At 43.1% G+C, this 12,752-nt stretch overlaps 1 pseudogene; it reads left to right on the plus strand.

The window, feature by feature from the left end:
- The first annotated feature begins 2,753 nt into the window (after window positions 1-2,753).
- Window positions 2,754-5,134, plus strand: LOC113934837 (annotated as a pseudogene).
- Window positions 5,135-12,752: the final 7,618 nt, after the last annotated feature.

The raw sequence follows: 12,752 nt of genomic DNA on the forward strand, positions 1-12,752 counted from the left end.
CAAGCTTGTCCCCTCCATTCCCCACTTAGTACTGGAGAAGCTGTGCACCTTGGGTTAACCAGTTACTGCCCAGCACTCTGTTCAGAGATTGTCAGTGATGTTTAAAAGTTTTCCTCCCACTTTGTGGAACCCATATGTGTGGTGAACCCAGGTTGCTGGACCTTGATGACTTTTGGGTTTCAGTAACTCTTAGAAGCAACAGCAATGCTGCCAGGGAACAAACATGAAGGAGCTTTTGAGACAATACTCTTCATTTAGCCAGGACACAACATCACAGGAAAAGAACTCTAGAGACTCCATATGATGATAAAAGTTAATTTTCTAAATTGTCAGTATCAGCTTTGTGTTCTTTAACAAGGACTACCGCCCATGGTCAGGTGTTGGCCAAAAGCATTGTAATTCATTCCTCTTTCCCCACCCTATTTGTTTCCTTTCCTTCCTTCCTTCTTTCCCTCCTTCCTTCCTTCCTCCTTCCTTGTTTTCCAGGTCTTATAAAATTCTTTCCTAGTCTTTATAAACTTCCTTTGGAGAAGTTTACAACACCAGCTGGCTAATATTTACAAACTTGTGTGTCCTCCTACCACCACCTTTCCCCTCCCTCACACCTACTCAACCTCTACCCACCGACACAACCCTGGCGTCCAAAACATTTTATATAAAAGCCTTTCTATTCCTTGATATCCACACTGGGACACTGAGCCTCAGTGGAAATGCTGTTTCACAACACTGGGTTATAACGGTCATCGTCACAATTTCAAGTCACCTGTCAACATTCAGCTGCTCCAATTTCATGATATCACTCTGCAGAGTCAGAAACCAAGGGGAAATGCCTATGCCTTTTAGGAAACACCTGAGGAATTGACTCCTTCCTTACATGTTTTATGACTGATCTCTTTATTATAATAATACATAGCCACAGAGGAAAGTTGAGAGGAAAAAAGAGAATAAAAATAAAACCTAAATTTTATTATCCATTTACATATATATATTTGTAATTTGATTATCCATAATCACCACAGTAAGAAGGAACTCTGGTTATCTAACAGTGGTTGAGTATTATCCCAATATAATAATAAAAATTACATGTATAAATATATATATAATGAACATTTTTATGGCTAAATTTTTATGTGCAGCCATGAATATTTTTAAAAGAAATTCTTAGAAATTGATCGACATTTTAAACTAACAATAGTAACCACAATAATACCATTACTGTTAATGACAAGTATTCCTGCAGAAGAATGTACGTCAGGTACTCTGTCTAGTACTTTATATTCGCGATGGTCTTAGGAGGTTAATACGGTAGCACCCTTATTTTAAAAATGAAGAAACAGAGGCTTGGGATTTACTTCAGTTCTCTCAGAAAGTGTGCTAGAAAATGACAGATCAGGGATTCAAACCCAGGTGTATTTCTATAAGCCATGCTCTTTCCATTACACACAGAAAGGGGGATTCCCTCACCATACCACAATGAATAAATGACTAGGGTTTTCACTAAAACAACGGGAGCTCAGTGAATCAAAGAATGCCATACTGAGAGGAGCCACAAAAGTTCTTAAACTCAAGCCTCATCTGATACCGGAGTCATCCCTTCAACATTTCCTAGAAGGATCATTTAACCTTTATTTAGTTACCTTTAAAGATAATAAACTCCCTCTCTTCCTATTTTACCTTTAGACTGCTCTAACAATCAAAATCATTTTTTATTCTGAACTGAAAATTGTGTCCTTGAAGCCACCAACCACCAATGCTACATTTAACCCCCAAGGCCACAAAGACATTAGCCCCCTCCCTATCATGTGACAGCCCTTGCTATGTGTCATCTACTCCCCATGCCCTACTGAGGTCTTTTTCGAGCCCTGGGTTCCTTTAACTATTCTTCCTACCCTAGACCACTGAGTGTCCTCACCACTGGGGAGACTTCTGCTGACCAGACTCCAAGCTGCGTATCTTCAACAAAGCAGGGTCCCAACTGTGACACCAGAATGGCCATGCCTTGAGACTAAGGAACATGATCCAGAGCAAGGTTTACTTTAGACCTACCCTAACAGTGCCCAGAATCAAGTTCTGGCAAGATCCTCAGAGGACAAAGTGTTTAAAAGTTGAGTCCTATGGGATTAAAAAGCAGAGCATAAACAATACAATGAAATAGCTGTGTAATGGGACAGATGGTAGCTACACCTGTGGTGAACACAGCATAACATATAAATTTGTCAATTCACTGAGTGGTACACCTGAAACTAATATAACACTATGTGTCAACTATACTCAAAAAAAAAAAAAATTTTTTTTGAAGTTGAGTCCTGCCCCTGAAGCCATGAAAGTACTAGAAGAAAACATGGACTATAATCTCCTTCACATAGGTCTTGGCAATAATTTTTTAAATCTGACTCCAAAAGCAAAGACAATAAAAGCAAAAATAAACAAGTGAGACAATATCAAGCTAAAAAGCTTCTGCATACCAAAGAAAACCATCAACAAAATGAAAAGGCAACCTGGTGAAGGGGAGAAAATATTTACAAATCATACATCTGATAAACAGCTAATATCCAAACTACACCAAAAAATCATACAACTTTATAGCAAAAAAACAAACAAACCAATTAAAAATGGGCAGAGGACCTAAATAGACATTTTTCCAAAGAAGACATACAGATGGCAAACAGACACGTGAAAAGATGCTCAGTATCACTAATCATCTGGGAAATGCAAATCAAAACTACATGAGAGATTACCTTACGCCTGTCGGAATGGCTAGTATCAAAGACAAGAAATGGCAAGTGCTGGAGGGTATGTGGATAAAAGGGAACCCCGTGCACTGTTAGTGGAATGTAAATTGGTACGACCAGCATGGAAAACAGTATGCAGATGCCTCAAAAAATTAAAAATAGAACTACCATGTGATCCAGCAACTCTACTTCTGGGTATTTATCCCAAGGGGAAAAAAAAAAAAAAAAACGAATTCCAAAAGATACACCTGCACCTCCATGTTCACTGCAGCATTACTGACTATAGCCAGATGCAGAAGCAACCTAAGTGTCTACTGGCGAATGAACGGATCAGGAAATTGTTGTATATACATGTATACCCAGTGGAATATTATTCAGCCATAAAAAAGAATGGAATCTTGCTATTTATGACAATATGGATGGACCTTAAGGGCGTTATGCTAAGTGAAATAAGTCAGAAGACAAATACTGTATGATTTCACTTATATGTGGAATCTAAAAAAACGACAACAACAGAACAAACAAAAAAAACAACAAGCTGATAGACACAGAGGACAGATTGGTGATTATGAGAGGGGTGGGAGTGAAGGGTGGGTGAAATGGGTGATGGGGGTCAAGAGGTACAAACTTCCAGTTATAAAATAAATAAGTCATGGAGATGTAATATACAGCATGGTGACTACTGTTAATAATACTGTATTATAAAAAATAATCACATATTGTATATTTGAAAGTTGCTACGATAGTAAATCTTAAAAGCACTCATCACATGAAAAAAATTTTTTAAAGTATGAATGGTGACAGATAATAGACTTGTTTTGCAATGTATACAAATATTGAATCGTTATGTTGTACACCAGAAACTAATGTTATATGTCAATTATACCCGAGCAAAAAAGAAATTTAAAAAAAGAAATTGAGCCTTGCCAAGGTAAAGGCACTTGGGAAACATCCAGGCCTTTCCACCAATCTTCTCTAACAAGGCATAAGGACAACAAATAAAAAACTCACTGGAAGGACTTAAGAGCAGATTGAAGAGGGCAAAAGAATCAGCTGGAGATAAAGATCAATAAAACTTATCTTAAGATCTGAGAGAGGAAAAAAAGATTAACCAACGACTTCAAAATCTATTCTCCTAATGACTGTACTATCCTGCCTCCCTCTGGGTTGCTCGCTGGCGATCTTGCTTCCCTTTCAAGGAAGCCGCAGATTCCCTGTCACCTACAAAACTGTGGGCGGCATGGCCCGTATTCCAGAATCCACAGGCTGTGGAGGTTAGAGGACTTACCGTGTCTGGAGATCCCACGGTGCACAGGGCCAGTTCAGGGCTTTCCAAAGGCTGCTGAACCTCATATGAAATGTGGGCCTTTAGAGTCTGTATTCCCAAAGGCTCTTTGGATCTTGAACTAATGAAAAAATTTAGAGTTCAAGACAAGGATCTGAACGAAAAATAACCAGCTGAGTATACTCCTTAGTCCTGGACACTGACAGTATGCTGACTTCCACGCAGGACAATCACATCATGCAAAGCCACAAAACCACACCACAAAGATAGCTGCACTTGAGAACTGTATACAGACTTGCACTGACACCCAAGTGCGGTTGATACGCAGAAGCCCAAGAGTGAACAAAGGTTCAGATCAATTCAAATTTGTTAAGCACCTACTACATGTCAGGCACTGTTCTACTGATCCTGCCAGGGTAGACATCAACAGTGCCAGTCATCAAAAATAGGTCTAGGCTTACAAAGAGCCCACCAAGAACATGCCTTTGCGGGAGCTTCGTGGCCTGGTGGGCATGGACCAGTCCCTGGTGAAAACAGGCACCATCTCCACCTTCGAGCGCTTTCAAGCATGTCGGTGATGAAGTTCAGTGTAAGTCCCGTCATCGGGGTCGCCGTGGAGGCCAAGAACTGGGCCACCCTGCCCAAGCTGGTGGAGGGGTTGAAGCGGCTGGCGCGACCCCCGCACCCCATGCAGAACATCATCAAGGAGTCAGGCGAGCACACCGTGGCGGCAGCGGATGAGCTGCACCTGGATACACCCGGAGGAAGCCCACATCTGCATCCCTATCAAGAAATCCAACCCGGTCGTCTCGTGCCTCGAGATGGTCAGCAAGGCGTCCAACACGCAGTGCCTGTCCCAGTCGCACAACGAGCAAGCGACTGCACGGGAAGGCGCGGCCCATGCCCCACTGGGGTGGGGGACACCAAGCTTGAGGTGTCCGCCCGCGAGGAGCTCAAGCAGCGGGCCGCTACGGGCATTGGCGGAGGCCTGCAAGACCTGGCACTCGGCCCCAGCAACCTCCCCGGCTTCAGCAGGCGCACACTACACCCCCACCGGGTCTCAGGCAGCGCGCTGGCTGCCCCCAGTGGGCCTGCGCAGCGGGGACGTGCGCTTTGACGGCGGCGATGGGACGCTGCACGCTGACGTCGTCCTCCGGGCCCGCCTCACGCCGCGCGGCCTCTACGTCAGCATGCTGACGGCGCAACCCCTGCTGGGAGAGCCCAGCTGCCTCGTGGAGGCCATGCGTCCGAAACCAGTGGTTGGCGGCATGTATGGCACACCAAACAGGGAGCCAAGTGCCAGGAGGCCGGCACCCCCATGTTGGTGGCGAAAGCCTCCCTGCCCTCCAGCCAGTCCTTTGGCTTCACCGCCGACCTGAGGTCCCAGATGGCGGCCAGGCCTTCCCCCGCTGCGGGTTTGATCTTTGGCAGATCCTGCCCAGAGACCCCTCCCACAGCCCAGAGCCGCCCCAGCCCATGGTGGCAGGGACGCGCGGGTGCACAGGCCTGAGGGAAGGCATCCCAGCCCCGGGGCCCTGGGCGGGACACAGCGCGGCACCTGCACCCCAGTCACCCACAGCAGCAAGCCCACCACGCCTGCCGAGACTGTCCAGTCGCAGGGACGCCCCACCCGACAGTTTTCTGGGGCGCACTCCGTGCCATCACTCAACATGAACGCTTGATGTCATTTCCTTTACTATTTCAAGATTTCAAAGGCAGCAGAAATGCCCTCACCAGTGGGGGCAGGGGAAGGGATGCGACACCCAACAACTCCTTTTTTCCATTTCTTCAGAGGGAAACTCAAATGTCAAATACATATATACATACATACATTAACAGGTTTATTTGGGTAAATGGCCCCTAATGGATTTTTCCCCTGGTAAGAGAGAAGGAACAAGCAGCTAGGTATTTCTCTTTGAACAGAAACTAGAAGGCAAGAAATCTTGTGCAGTGTCACCATGAGCATCTCCAGCTATGTTGGTGCCGTTGGTATAATCAATTTGATATGTGGTGACAAAACAATCTGTCTAAGAGAGTGAGATAGGTAAATAGGCAACACAGAGTGTAAGTGAAACAAATGACACAGAAGGTTCTAAGTTAGCACAGAGAAAGGAGTGATTAACTCAGTGCTGGGACACAGTATCTCATTCGTTCATTCTGTAAGCATTTCCTAGACATATATGAGCTGCAATGGACCAAAATCTGGAGAAATACATTTCCCAACAGAGGAAAAGAGACATTTCAAGCAGAGGAGACCACATACATGTATAGATGTCTGAAAGATTATGGTTTTTGAAGAACTGTAAGACATTCCATATCGTAGAGAATAAAATTTGAAGGAGAAGAGCAGCAGATGTGGCTGAAGTATGCAATAACTCATACTATGTATTGAATGCAATAATTCATAATATGTATGGGGTTTGATCATTCATACTATGTGCAGGAAACAACATAAGTAAGCTTTGTGGAGGCTCAAACCCCAGACAGTGTTTGTATATATTAGGTGTTTGATTAAAGTCTTAATCTTCTAGTAGGGTTTATGTGCTTATACCATGGAAATACTTAACATTTCTGGCCTCGGCCTGCAACCTTCTTGCGGGTCAGGGTTTGGGAAAGGTGTTAAGGGGCGTCAGGGAATCACCTTACTCTCCCTCAGGCTGGAAGACCCTCAGCCGGTGGTGGCTCTTCCCCACCCAGAAGTCCACCAAGGGGCAGGACCAGTGCCATCAGATAACAGAGCATGGCTACTTCTCCTTATACTAACTTTCCCACCTTCTCTGAACTCTACTGGGAGACTTAGATTATTCTTTTCCTGAAAGATTCATGTGCGACCCAAAGCAGTAGGGAGTTGGGGACAGAAACAGAAATTATGCCTTTCAGAAGGAGAACAAGTCCATGTTTGGGGCTTCTAGAAAGTATCTCCATGAAGGCTCATTCCCTTCCTAACTTTTCCTCTGTCTCCTTACCTTCGTGTCTTCCCCTCTATTTGGGCCCCCCTTCTCCCTGTCTACCTCCCCTTCCCTTTCTATCACTCCCTAGGATTCCTGCCAGGATGTAGATAGAGCCCTGTTTCCAGCCATTTCTTAAGTCTGGAATATTCTGCAACCTGAAAGATTATGGTTTTTGAAGAACTGTAAGACATTCCATATCGTAGAGAATAAAATTTGAAGGAGAAGAGCAGCAGATGTGGCTGAAGTATGCAATAAACTGAAACCTCGGGTTTCAGCTGGATGCCAGTAGAAGCTTTCTCTGACCACCCCCTTCCCATAAACCCTCTTCTGGTAGGGTGCATTCTCTTCTGGAAGAGACATGCCAGGATGGTGCTTCACCTCCAGTGGGCCTGACCCCAGTTTACCTTCTGATGTTCCTTAAAGCTAAAGTTTGTGAGAGAAGTCGTTTCTTCCAAAGGTTACCCTGTCTAATCTATATAAGGAGTGTGTTCTCTTATTAATATACCTTTAACCTTGCTCCTTGTGAGTTAGTAACACTAGATCTCTTTCCTCACCTGGTTTTCATTAAGGCTTTCCAGATTAACTGAAAAAGCACTCTGCCTGGATCACCTGAGACAATGGGACCCTCATCGCCAGGTTTCTTCCTGATAAATGTGAGAGAGAGAGAGAGAGAGAGAGAGTGTGTGTGTGTGTGTTGGGATAGGTAGGGTGTGACATTCAGTTTGTTGCACAAGATATGTAAATATTTACTTGAAATTTGAAAAACAATCTCATTTCTCCATCTCCATTGAAAACAGGAAAACCAGAGAGAGGCTTGCATTGTCAAAACGGATTTCAGTAAGCCACTTAGCACAAGAAAAGACGCATCCAATACCTAGAGACTATTATCATTCTTACAAAAGGTGCATCCCCAGGGGGCCTTAGGATGGTCAGGTCTAAGTAGAACCTACCTCTTCCCTGGCTTAGCTGGGGTTTTGTGGCCCCTCTTGGGGAAGGGGGGCTAAAGTCAGTTACCTCTCAGTACAGCCTCTAGCTGATTCTAATAGAAAACACGGTTGCAGCTTTTTTTTTCCCCCTATCTGCTCCAAGACTTAAATTTTGTTTTCTTCTCCCACGCAGATTACCACACAAATGCAACATCCTTTGGGAATACTGAAGCAAAGGCAGGAAGGACACACTGTTTATGATTTCCTTTTGTTTCTGGCTGAATTAATCACTTATTTCTGCTGTCATTGGGGAGAGCACCTCAAAGCAGCCCCATTCTCTGAGTCAGTACTCCTGGTGCTTAAAGTGATAAATGGAAATGCACCAGAATACACAGAGATGTCATTTGCCAAAGTGAAATAACTGGAATAACTGGGAAAAAAAACGAATATTTTAGGTCACTCTTCTTCCCGAATTACTGCTTCTGATTTATTCCCTACATAGCTTGATTTGTTTTTTTAAGGTGAGTTTTTCTTAATCCAGCAATCACACTTTGGGGAATTTGATAGCAATAAAATCACCTTAATATTATGGAGCATGTAAAAATTGTTTAATGCAGCATTATTTATAGAATCAAAGAGTAAATTTTTCTTTCTTTTACATTAGTGTGCTGCTTGCTAGATTTCGAAGGGAAAGGTAATAGAGAACATGGTTTGTTTTAATAATGAGAATAGCAGGGATGACCAGGAAAAAAAAAAAAAAAAGCTTCAAGATGACATTATGACTCAGTGGACTAGTTATCATTTATTGTCTAACTTGGCCATTCAACAAGAGGTTAATATATACCAGAACTGACATCAGGAAATATCCGATATGACGCAAGTCTTTGTTTTCCTTTGGACAAGGAAGAAGTCTTTGGTCAATAATTCAGAATCTCAGAAAAGCAATCTCAAAACCAAACTGTCATGCTACCAGCTCCCACCGTATTTATGCTCCCAAGCATATTCAGTTCAGGTGGCTGAGATTTGTTAAGCAACTATTATGTGTCAGGCGGGGTGCTGGGTAAGATAAGAGATGGCTCAGCTCTCAAGATACTCAGTCTTGTTGGGGGGAGATGGGGTTGGTGGCAGACACACATGAAGAGGAGGATGTTGATGATGTGCAAATGTACTTTTATGAAGAAAAGAGCATCCCTGGTCACTGGACTTGCAGGAATAAAGGCAGGGGGGTGTATGGGTGAGCCTGTGGACATATGGTATTATTAGGGCAAGAAGTGCAAGATAAGGAGGGGTAGTAGATGCAACTGGGAAGACTAGTCTTTGCCAGACCACAGAAGATCATGCATGGTATTCTTCTATAGGATTTGGGATTTTTTCTTGTAGGCAATGAGAAGCCCCAAAGATTTTCCAAAGGAGAGTCATATAGTCAGATTCGCATTTCAAATAGATCACTCAAGACTCAGATAGGCACATGACCAAAGGCAGGCCCAGGTAGGTAACAAAGGAAGAGTCTCATTGAGAAATGGTGAGGCCTGATTCTGGGCAGTAGAAACAGGGATGGAGAGGAAGGATGGCTGCCAGAGAGATTTAGACTTAAATAGACAGGATGCTGTGATTGATTGGATTTAGAGATGAAAGAGGTCCTAAGATGACTCATAGGGTTTTCGTTTGGTTGTCTAGGTGGATAAAGGTAAGTAATAGAGCAAGACAGGTGCATTCATTAAGGCCCAGGCCCCGCACTTGACTCTGGATATATAGCGATGCACAAGATATTCATGGCTCCTGTCCTCGTAGAGTTAACCATCTAGAGGGGGGACAGACATTAACCAAAAAGGTCACATAAAAAATGTCATTGCAAATTGTGCTTGTGCCAGGGACTATAATGGAAAAGTGAAGCTATTACAAGACAGAGTAAGAGGAGTACCTGGTGTGCAACAGGGAGTCATGGACGTTCTCTCTAAGGAAATAATATATAGGAGGTAAAGTCAGGACCCGAGAAAAGCAGTAGGTCAGAGATGAAACCCTAGGTAACACCAAATGGGAAAGGAGGACTGAAAAGGCAGTAAAAGGCAGAAAGGTAGGTGGGAAAAAAATAGAAGGAAAATTTGTCATGGAAGACAAGTAGAAAATTTCAAGGGATAATGTTCCAACGTTAAATTTAGCACAGAGGAAAAGCTACATAAGGGCTAAAAAAGACCCATTGATTGTAAGTATGGAGGTGATTGGTAATCCTGGCAAGGAGTTCATGTAGAATGAGAAGCCAGATCTTAGTGAGTCGAAGAGTGAATGAGAGGTGAGAAACTGTTGAAGGGAAAAAAACACCTAACACGGCAGTTAGAGGGGCTTTGAAGCAAAGGAGGGGTTGATTTTAGGATCAGAAAAACTTACCAGGTGGAAATTACAGGGAGGAAGAACAAGGAAAATTGTTCCCTATTTTTAAAAAATCTCTTCCATACTCTGCATTTATTTTTATCTGCACTAACTTCTGAATTTATTGTGACTGCCCTTGGCTGCTGACCCTGAACACTCAGGATTCTTCTCAGGGAATGCATAAAACGTGAGGTTTGCAACTTCCCTATCTTTTGGGAGAGCTCAATTCAATTACATTTTTTTTATCACTATCATTATTTCAGAGCCCCTAACTCAGACTAAATGAGCAATCTGGGGCTGTTCTGAGGCTTTGGCTCAGAAAACAGAGTTAGGCTTCGGTATCTTTGCTTCAAATACAGAAGAAGTCTTTATGGTTAGAGTGCTTGAACAATAAGCAAAGGAAAACCATAACCTTCAAGCTTTAATTTGATGGCACTGTGTGTATCACTGAGTGGGTGGAAGGAAGAAGATTTACCTTTAATTCAGATGAAATACATCCGAGAAATAATTCCTATCCATTCAAAAGGTCAGCTTTGTACCTCATACCAAAGTTTTTCAGAAAAAGTAGCCCACTGAATTCGTTTGATTTTCCCAAAGAGAACCTGATTTTGCACATCTGACTCTACATTTGTTTTTAGAGAGTATAGACTAATGCAAGCACACTTTTCATTCCATTCATCACTAATGAGAAAAGATTATAACTCAAATAACTCTTCCTATCTTACAGCATTAGCAAAACACTACCAAATATAGCCATGTCTAACTATGATGAATATCTTTAAGCTTGGGGACCACAGCTGCAATAGCTAGCACTATAATTAGCTGCTTCGGGCGCCCGGGTGGCTCAGGCGTTGGGTGTCTGCCTTCAGCTCGGGTCATGGTCCCAGGGTCCTGGGATCGAGCCCCGCGTCGGGCTCCCGGCTCGGCGGGAAGCCTGCTTCTCCCTCTCCCACTCCCCCTGCTTGTGTTCCCTTTCTCGCTGTGTCTCTCTCTGTCAAATAAATAAATAAAAATCTTAAAAAACTAAAACTAAAAATAAATAATGAGCTGCTTCATCAGCCTGGCTTTGGGAAAACACACTGTGAGTCCTATTCTTGCACTGCATATCCAGTAGATGACTAATTGCTGATTTAAAAATCCAGACCCACGACTCTAGAGAATTTCTGTAACAGTGTAAAAATGCTTTCTAATTATTCATTAAGAATAAAATGGGCATCTATTGCATGCCTCCAACCTACTAAAGGTTAATGTTGAGGGTTTTATGCAGGCCATGTTCATAAATTTACAAATTGTGCCCATGAATTTAAATCCTAGTAATTCAGCTTATTAAACTCCAGTCACATCTTCTCCCTTAAAAGGCAGAATTTTACAAGGAGAATATAAATGTATTCATTGACTTGTGATTACTTATATGACTTCCAAAACAAGGTGAGTTGCATGTGTAGTCTATTTTGTTAGGTTCTGACATGATTTTCTATTTCCCCTTTCTCACTCACTATAATATTTCAAAGTGAACACGTGACTGTTACAAAGATTCTAATCCGCATTCCTTCTTATGCATCTGAAAGGCAGCCTGAGAGATATGTTGTCATGGTGTCTGCTACCCAAGCCTAGCTCAGATGCTCTAGCCAAAAGGAAAGGATCCCACACAACCCATGAGTCACTTTGGGACCTGTGCCTGGGAAGGTGATACTTCCCTTTCCAAAAGGGGCTGAGCCCACTCCAAACTGGTTCTTGGACAGGCTTATATGGAGGATACCTTCATAGAGATTGCTGTGTGTTTCCACCAGCCAGCCTAAATCCCACACCAGGCGATTGCCTTCCTATCCAAATTTCCCTACAATTTCAGTTTCATAAAATATGATTATCCTCCCTACGGAGAAAGACATTTGACCCTAGAGGCAGTTGAATTCGTGGCAGGTCATTTGTAGTAGGAAGATCCATAGAGATTTTTATTCATTCTGCAAACACTTACTAAGTGCCTACCTGCACACCAAGAGCTGGGAGGGCATGAAACTTGAAAAAAGCTAGCTTCATCTCCACAGACCGCACCATCACCTCTGCAGAAAACGATGGTGCTTTGCCAGGTAGGGATGAAGTTCTTAATCATTGAAAACCTCACAGAAAGACATTTCACAATCCCTAAGTTACCTGTTTTGATTATTTATACTTTTCATAGCTAGGACATTTCATAGCTAGGACATTATTCCACCTCCTGGTTTCTCAACCTCAGCCCTTTTGACATTTTGGACTGGATAACATTCTTCATTGTGGGGGTTTGTTCTGTGCATTGCAGGATGTTTCGCAGCTTCCACCCACCAGATGCCAGCAGCACCCCACCCCTGCTTGTGGAAACAACCAAAAATAGCTCCACGCATTGCCAAATATTCCCCGGGGGGCCAAACCTTTGGATCGAACTTGAATTTGTTCTTCTACAAGTCAATGTCACATTTTTGTTGTTGTTTTTGTTTAGAATGGAGACAGAGAATAA

Source organism: Zalophus californianus, chromosome 13 (genome assembly GCF_009762305.2).
Source record: "Zalophus californianus isolate mZalCal1 chromosome 13, mZalCal1.pri.v2, whole genome shotgun sequence".
NCBI lineage: Eukaryota > Metazoa > Chordata > Mammalia > Carnivora > Otariidae > Zalophus > Zalophus californianus.